The sequence below is a fragment of the Amblyomma mixtum genome, chromosome 10 (genome assembly GCF_055824585.1).
Source record: "Amblyomma mixtum isolate Tamu chromosome 10, ASM5582458v1, whole genome shotgun sequence".
Lineage (NCBI taxonomy): Eukaryota > Metazoa > Arthropoda > Arachnida > Ixodida > Ixodidae > Amblyomma > Amblyomma mixtum.
In genome coordinates this window covers 77674841-77681410 of record NC_143021.1, presented here as the reverse complement: position 1 = coordinate 77681410, position 6570 = coordinate 77674841, and the positions used below count along the sequence as shown (strand labels likewise).

The 6570-nt window shown below is 47.2% G+C and overlaps 1 pseudogene across 1 annotated transcript in view; it reads left to right on the top strand.

Moving 5' to 3' along the window:
- Positions 1–2716: 2716 nt before the first annotated feature.
- Positions 2717–6570, top strand: part of LOC149326207 (uncharacterized) — a 28386-nt pseudogene continuing 24532 nt past the window's right edge. The window contains exon 1 of the transcript XR_016286528.1: positions 2717–2735. The product of XR_016286528.1 is annotated as an uncharacterized LOC149326207 (transcript). The remainder of the gene's footprint in view (positions 2736–6570) is intronic.

Below are 6570 nucleotides of genomic sequence, written 5' to 3'. Positions count from 1 at the left end.
ATCCACAAATTTAAAACACTGCAACCAACAGGGATCAACATGTCCAGAGGAAACCTGGAATCTCCCAGGTACATTCCAGGGTCAGCATAATTTTAAATTAACAAATGTCTTGCACGTGGTCAGACTATTTCCTAGAACCTCACATAAGTATACTGTCGCTCCTTGCACCCTTCCCACGTCATATCTTCCACCCCATTTCCGGCCTCGTCACCCTCTCCCTTTGTTCACCTTTTTTTCTCCTAATCCCCTGCTACCAGTTCTCGGAAACCATGACACTCCTGTTACCCCCTCCGCCCCCACTTTTTGGCTTTCTCTGAACACGAGCCATTCCCCCCCCCCCCCTGCCTTGTCCTTCCTTGGAAATGCCCCCCTTCCTTTCTCCTTCCAGTGCCAGCCTTTTTTTTCCTTGTTCTCATTTCCCTGTACCACGCTGACTAATCCTTTTATCTGAGTTTTGCAGGTTCACCCAGCGCCTCATCCCCTTCCCCCGTCGCAGCCCCTTCAAAGCCTTTTGTTCATTACACACCCCCCGGATATAAGTTGTTCCACTATTGCAGCCTAACGAATCATGATTCACCTCCCTCCCCTTCCTGACACGCATCCCCTCCCACACCACTTTCCTTCCCCACCCCCGGGGCCTTCCTCCTCGGAGCGAAGGCCCTATTTAATCCCTCCCGATGATGAACGCTTTGCCCAGACGAAGACAAGTCCCCTTGTCGAAACGTTGGCTCTAGCAACCTGAGGTTTTCCCCTCCCTTGTTCATTTTGTGATCGCCAAGGACCATCTACCGCACCCTCTCTCTACCATTAATGAAATCCTGTTTGATTGCCATGACATCCAGTTTTGCCCAGCTCATATACCGTTTGTCCTTTACTGGATATTCAGAACCTTTGTCAGTGTCTTTAGCTGATTGCTTTAAGCAGAAGTTGAAACATTCCTTTTGTGCCCCCGTCGAGACTAACTCCCAATAGGAAGGTTGTACATACCTGTTCCCTACATCCACGATTGGTCGCACCAGTTAAATAGGCAGTCGAGTTGGCGTTGATATTGTTTTTCTAAACCTATGAAGTTTCAGTACCTGTAGTCAACCGAGATTATCCATCAGTCTCTTCGCGCACTGCACAGAAGACATAGTGTGTTCGAACGCCTTGAAATGCGGCTATGTTTACATTGGGAAAACAGGCAAGTGTGTCACTGAGAGGTTTAAAAGACCACCACGACGATGTGAACAAAGCTTGGGGGAGAACTTTGATGATTCACTGTCGCAATTGCAATTGTTTGCCAGATCCTAAACGCTGTGAACCGGAATTCACATTCTGCATTTTGCCTGACAGACACAGAAAAGTTTGTGCGTGAGATAATAGAGGCCGCTGAAATTAAAAAGAAACCGCAATCACTGTGTTAGCACACCTTCTTTATCGCTTCCTAAGGAAGAGTTCATGCTCTTAAATGCTTCTTTATCAGTTTTTGTTTTGTTTTCAACTCATGCAATGTGGTTGACACAAGGTGCCCTTTGTTCGTTGTTTTTTTAGGCCACAGTGTATATATTTTGACGTGGTTTCCAATACACATTGGCGATAGTCAGCACTCATGCCATCGTATTTATTCCTTCGTTGTCCTTGTCTTGTCTGCATTGTTTTGTCACAATGTATTGACCTCCTTTCCCACCTCTAGGGTTAATGGTATGGAGAAACCTTAACCAGATGCAGCCCCACATGCTTGGAGCATGTCATGATCTGTGTGCTCTTGCCGTGCTGCGCAGTTTATGCATAAAAATTTTATTGATTCCAAACTCAAGTATTCCCTAGCTCTTTCAATTTTGCACCAAACTGTTTGAAGCTATGCCACCAACTCCCTTTAATCCAACAGCGACACTTGGTACAGCATATGTGTAATCAGTCATCTCATTTGACCACCAGACATCACTACATAAAAGGGGAAATCGCTCGTTTAGGTGTGTTCCATGTACTCTACAATACTTTTCCACAACTTAATGTTAAATGTTGCTGCCCCGCTTCAGACCAGGATGCCAATACCACTAAATCAAGAAATATTTCCTGTTCCCATTGAATAATAAATTGGCTACCTCAGCCCATTTTCATTGCATGTGGTCCCTCAAAATTATGGAAATAAGTGATATCGCTTAGAGCATTGACACTGGTTTGTTTTACCTTTTGTTTGCTGCTGTTTTTATTTTTTGCAACTGATGTATCAATGGAGTGTATGCCTCTTTTCTTAGTGTATCGTCTGCGATATCTCAGCTGTGCTACTGCAGTCACCCTTCTGATGTTACCTTTATATTGTCCCTCTTATTAATACCCCACTAAAAGCCTTCAGAGGACAAAAAAGATGGCTTTTTTATTTTGCTCATTATGGCACACGTCAGGCTTATGTTTAGGGATATAGGAGAGGCCTTTGTCTTGCAGTGGTACTAGTTATGCTGCTGATGATGGTACTTAATGACGAGCATATGATATATTGAATAAGAACCTAAAATTATTTTTCTTTTTGAGTGTGAATAGCTTCAGTGGTTCTTGATTTAGGTTCACTTTATTCCTGTGGCCACAATACGGAGTTTACTTTTTTAGCACTCTAATACTGGCAAGAATAAAAACTTGTGGATTATAATTCTTTCATTTCAATCTTTTCTGCAGAGTGCATCGCCCAGTTTTCCCAAGCCCTCATGCACCGGTGGTACATCAACAAGGCTGTTTCATGGGGCCCAGCTGCATTGGCAAGTGGCTAAAGGAGAGCAAGAGGAGCATGAACACAAAATAAAACTGGCTGTAGGAGCTTCATCTATTTTGAAATTTGCTGTCTCATTGCGACAGACGTAACATTGCCGCATGGCCCCTGCCCCAACATCTCCCAGTTGTCCCAACACCTCCCAGTCATCCCAATATCTCCCAGTCATCCCAATACCTCCCAGTCAATTCAATGTACCCAATCATTCCAACGTGCCCAGTCATTCCAACGTGCCCAGTCATTCCAACGTGCCCAGTCATTCCAACATGCCCAGTCATTCCAACGTATTTTCCATTACCATAATCCACCAAGGTTTCCAGTGTTGGTTTCCAATTTTTCCATTGTTGCCTTTTTTTTTTCAATAGCGGTCAGTATCGTTGCCGCCTTTTGTAGTCTCGCACGAACTTGGGGACGGGTCACGCTTGATGCCCAAATACAGATATCATCGGCGTATATTGAGATCTGGACTGATTGTGGCAATGAGTCAACCAGGCCAATGAGAGCTATGTTGAAAAGAGTTTGGCTCAGCACTCCACCCTGCGGGACTCCGCGCGAATTTAGATGCGAAGAGGTAGGTCCGTCTTCAGTCTGGACAAAACACGACCTCCCTGACAAATAGCTGTGTATCCAGCTGAACATGCGGCCTCCAATCTCAGCAGCTTCTAATGCGTCCAAAATGGCCTGATGCGTTACGTTGCCGTAGGCGCCCTTGATGTCCAAGAATAGTGCCGCAGTCAATCTTTTCAAGTTTTTTTGGTGCTGGACGGACGATACAAGGTCAACCACATTGTCAATGGAAGAGCGGCCATGTCGAAACCCAGACATAAATGCAGGGTAAATTTGGTATCGCTCCAGGTACCATTCCACGCGTGTTAACAGCATTCTTTCCATGACTTTCCCGACACTGCTGGAGAGTGCAATTGGTCGGTATGCTGAAATGTCGAGTGGTGATTTTCCCGGTTTAAGGAGTGGTACGAGACGACTGGTCTTCCATGCATTAGGAACTATGCCCTCGCACCATGACTTGTTGTATGTGTCCAGAAGAACCCGTCGAGCCTCTTGGCCAAGGTTGGCGAGCGCGGATTATGTCACACCATCGGGCCTCGGCGATGACGACCTTCTGCAACAAGCCAGCGCAGCGTCAAGTTCCTCTATGGAGAACAGGTTATCCATTCGTGAATCCCGCGAGGGTGGAACATCACTGCAGTGCAGCGTTGTGGATGGGTTCGGTTGGCCTGTTATCCTTGCTCAAAATTCTTCGGCTACCGCGACCTCGCTGCGTTTTTGGTGGAGCGCGAGGGATTTAAACGGGTGGCGCTGTTGAGGGGACGTGCGAAGGCCACGGATCACACTCCAAACGCGTGACAAAGGCTTTCGTGGGTCAAGTGTCTCGCAAAATGTTCTCCAACGTTGTGTCTGCAGGGCTTGAATTCTGTGCTGGAATTTCTTCTGCAGGCGTCTTGCATCTCTGAGGTCTAAGCGCGACTTTGTGCGTCGGTATCTGCGCTCTGCCCTGCGCCGTAGTGCCCGCAGTCGTTGTAATTCAATATCAAAGTCGGTGTACTTTGCGACGGTGTTGTAGCAACACGTTGCGCTCTCCATGACCTCCTTAATTTTTTGTTCAAGACCTGTCGAGAATCCTTCCATGCATGCATCCTCCATACGCGCTTTAAAAACTGTCCAATCAATGCGCTGCATACGTGTGGCAGAACGGGACGTGCAATGGCCGGTAAAAATCAGGTAGGTTGGGATGTGGTCACTGCTATGGGTTTCTGCATCCGAAAACCATTGGACGTTGCTGGTTAGGCATCGTGAAACGAAAGTCAAATCTAGGCAGCTGCTATAGGTCACCCCTCGAATATACGTCGGGGATCTGTCATTTAGGCACTGGAGGCCGTGGTCAGAGGCGAAGGAGACGAGTTTCCTTCCACTAAGGTTCATCCTAACGCCTCCCCACATGGTGTGGTGAGCATTGAAGTCACTCACCCAAGGACCGGAGGTGACTTGCATCAAATCACTCAACCTTTTTTCGTCAAAGCGCCTTGACGGCGCCATGTACACAGCCAAAAGCGTAAACGTGAGGTCACGGCTCTTCATTGTGAGGCAAACATACTGGTTGTCATTGTGTGGGGGAACCGAATGAAGCACATATGTAAGTTCACGTCGAATGTACACGATGACTTTGCTGGTTCACACGACGGACCGTTCGCCCGCGGCCCGCGCACTACGTGTGCATACGTCAGCACTTTGAGAGGCGCGCTGTCGGCCGCCATCCAACCATGCATCTAGCGCGCCTCTCAAAGTGCTGACGTATGCACACGTAGTGCGCGGGCCGCGGGCGAACGGTCCGTCGTGTGAATCGGCCTTTAATGATCTTCGGTGCCATGTCAGCCGTAAGTCTCTGTACAAAGACATAGTTACAAGTTTAATAAAGAAACTGGATTACATTGCTATCGATATTACGATACGCGACGCAGCGTCTGCCTTCGTTTCGGCGCTCGCGTAATGCGATGCTCCTCTGCCGTCTCGTGATCGCCGTCCCGCATAGTTGTCCACGAAGGAGCCGACGAAGCGGCGGAGAGGCACGTGCAATCATGCCAACACCGCCAACACCTGCCTGACCATAGTTCCTTCCTTCCTCCATGCTGACGCTCCATCCTCAACATTCGGTTGGAATGTCATTTGAGCAGAGCAGAATGGTGGGCCTGTTGGTATGGCATGTCAAGGGAGAAAACCAGCCAAAAAAGACCTTGTCATTTGAGCAGGCCCTTGGTTTCCCGCCACTACGGCCACTAGATGGCAATGTGGCTGCCACAGATCCTTCCGTCCGATTACGATAACATCTGTTATGTACAGGCTGGCAATGCAGGCGGTGAAATTAAAAATGCAGTCATGGGTAGAAGGGAATAGGATACTCGGAGAACTTCAGAATGGGTTCAGAAGGGGTAGGCGGTTAGATGATAGCCTGTTCGTGCTTACCCAATGCATAGAAATAGCTAAGGCGGAAAATAGACCTCTGTTTATAGCCTTTCTAGACATAAGCGGTGCATACGATAACGTGAACAGGGAACTCCTGTGGAGCATATTGAAAGATTTAGGTATTGGTGATGAGGTAATTGATTTTCTACAGGAAATCTACCGAGATAATGAAGTTGAAATTACATGGGAAGGGAAAAAAAGTACCACAACTGTAGGGGTGCACAAAGGATTAAGGCAAGGTTGCCCTCTATCACCGCTGCTGTTCATGCTTTACGTGATAAATATGGAAAGAAGGCTAGAAGAAAGTAATCTGGGTTATAATCTATCGTACAGATTAGGCGGAAATGCAGTTGAGCAGCGACTCCCGGGTTTAATGTATGCGGACGATATTGTACTGTTAGCAGATAGCCAGGAAGATTTACAAACTTTGGTTAATTGCTGTGGAGACGAAGGAGACGCTCTAGGATTCAGTTTTAGCGCAACTAAATCAGGTGTGATGATTTTTAACGATACAACTGATCAGGTGCTTACAATACAAGGCCACGAAATACCCAAAGTGGCCGAATACAAATACCTCGGGATATGGCTAAACGAAGGGCAGATATACACGGAAAAGCATGAACAGGCTCTTAGGGCAAAAGGACGAAGAGACGCCGGGATAATGAAACATAGGGCATTATGGGGGTGCAACAAATATGAAGTACTAAGAGGTATTTGGAAAGGAATAATGGTGCCGGGACTTACTTTCGGCAATGCGGTTCTGTGCTTAAGGGCAGAAGTTCAGTCGAGATTAGACGTAAATCAGAGAGCTGTTGGAAGATTAGCACTAGGTGCCCACGGCAAAA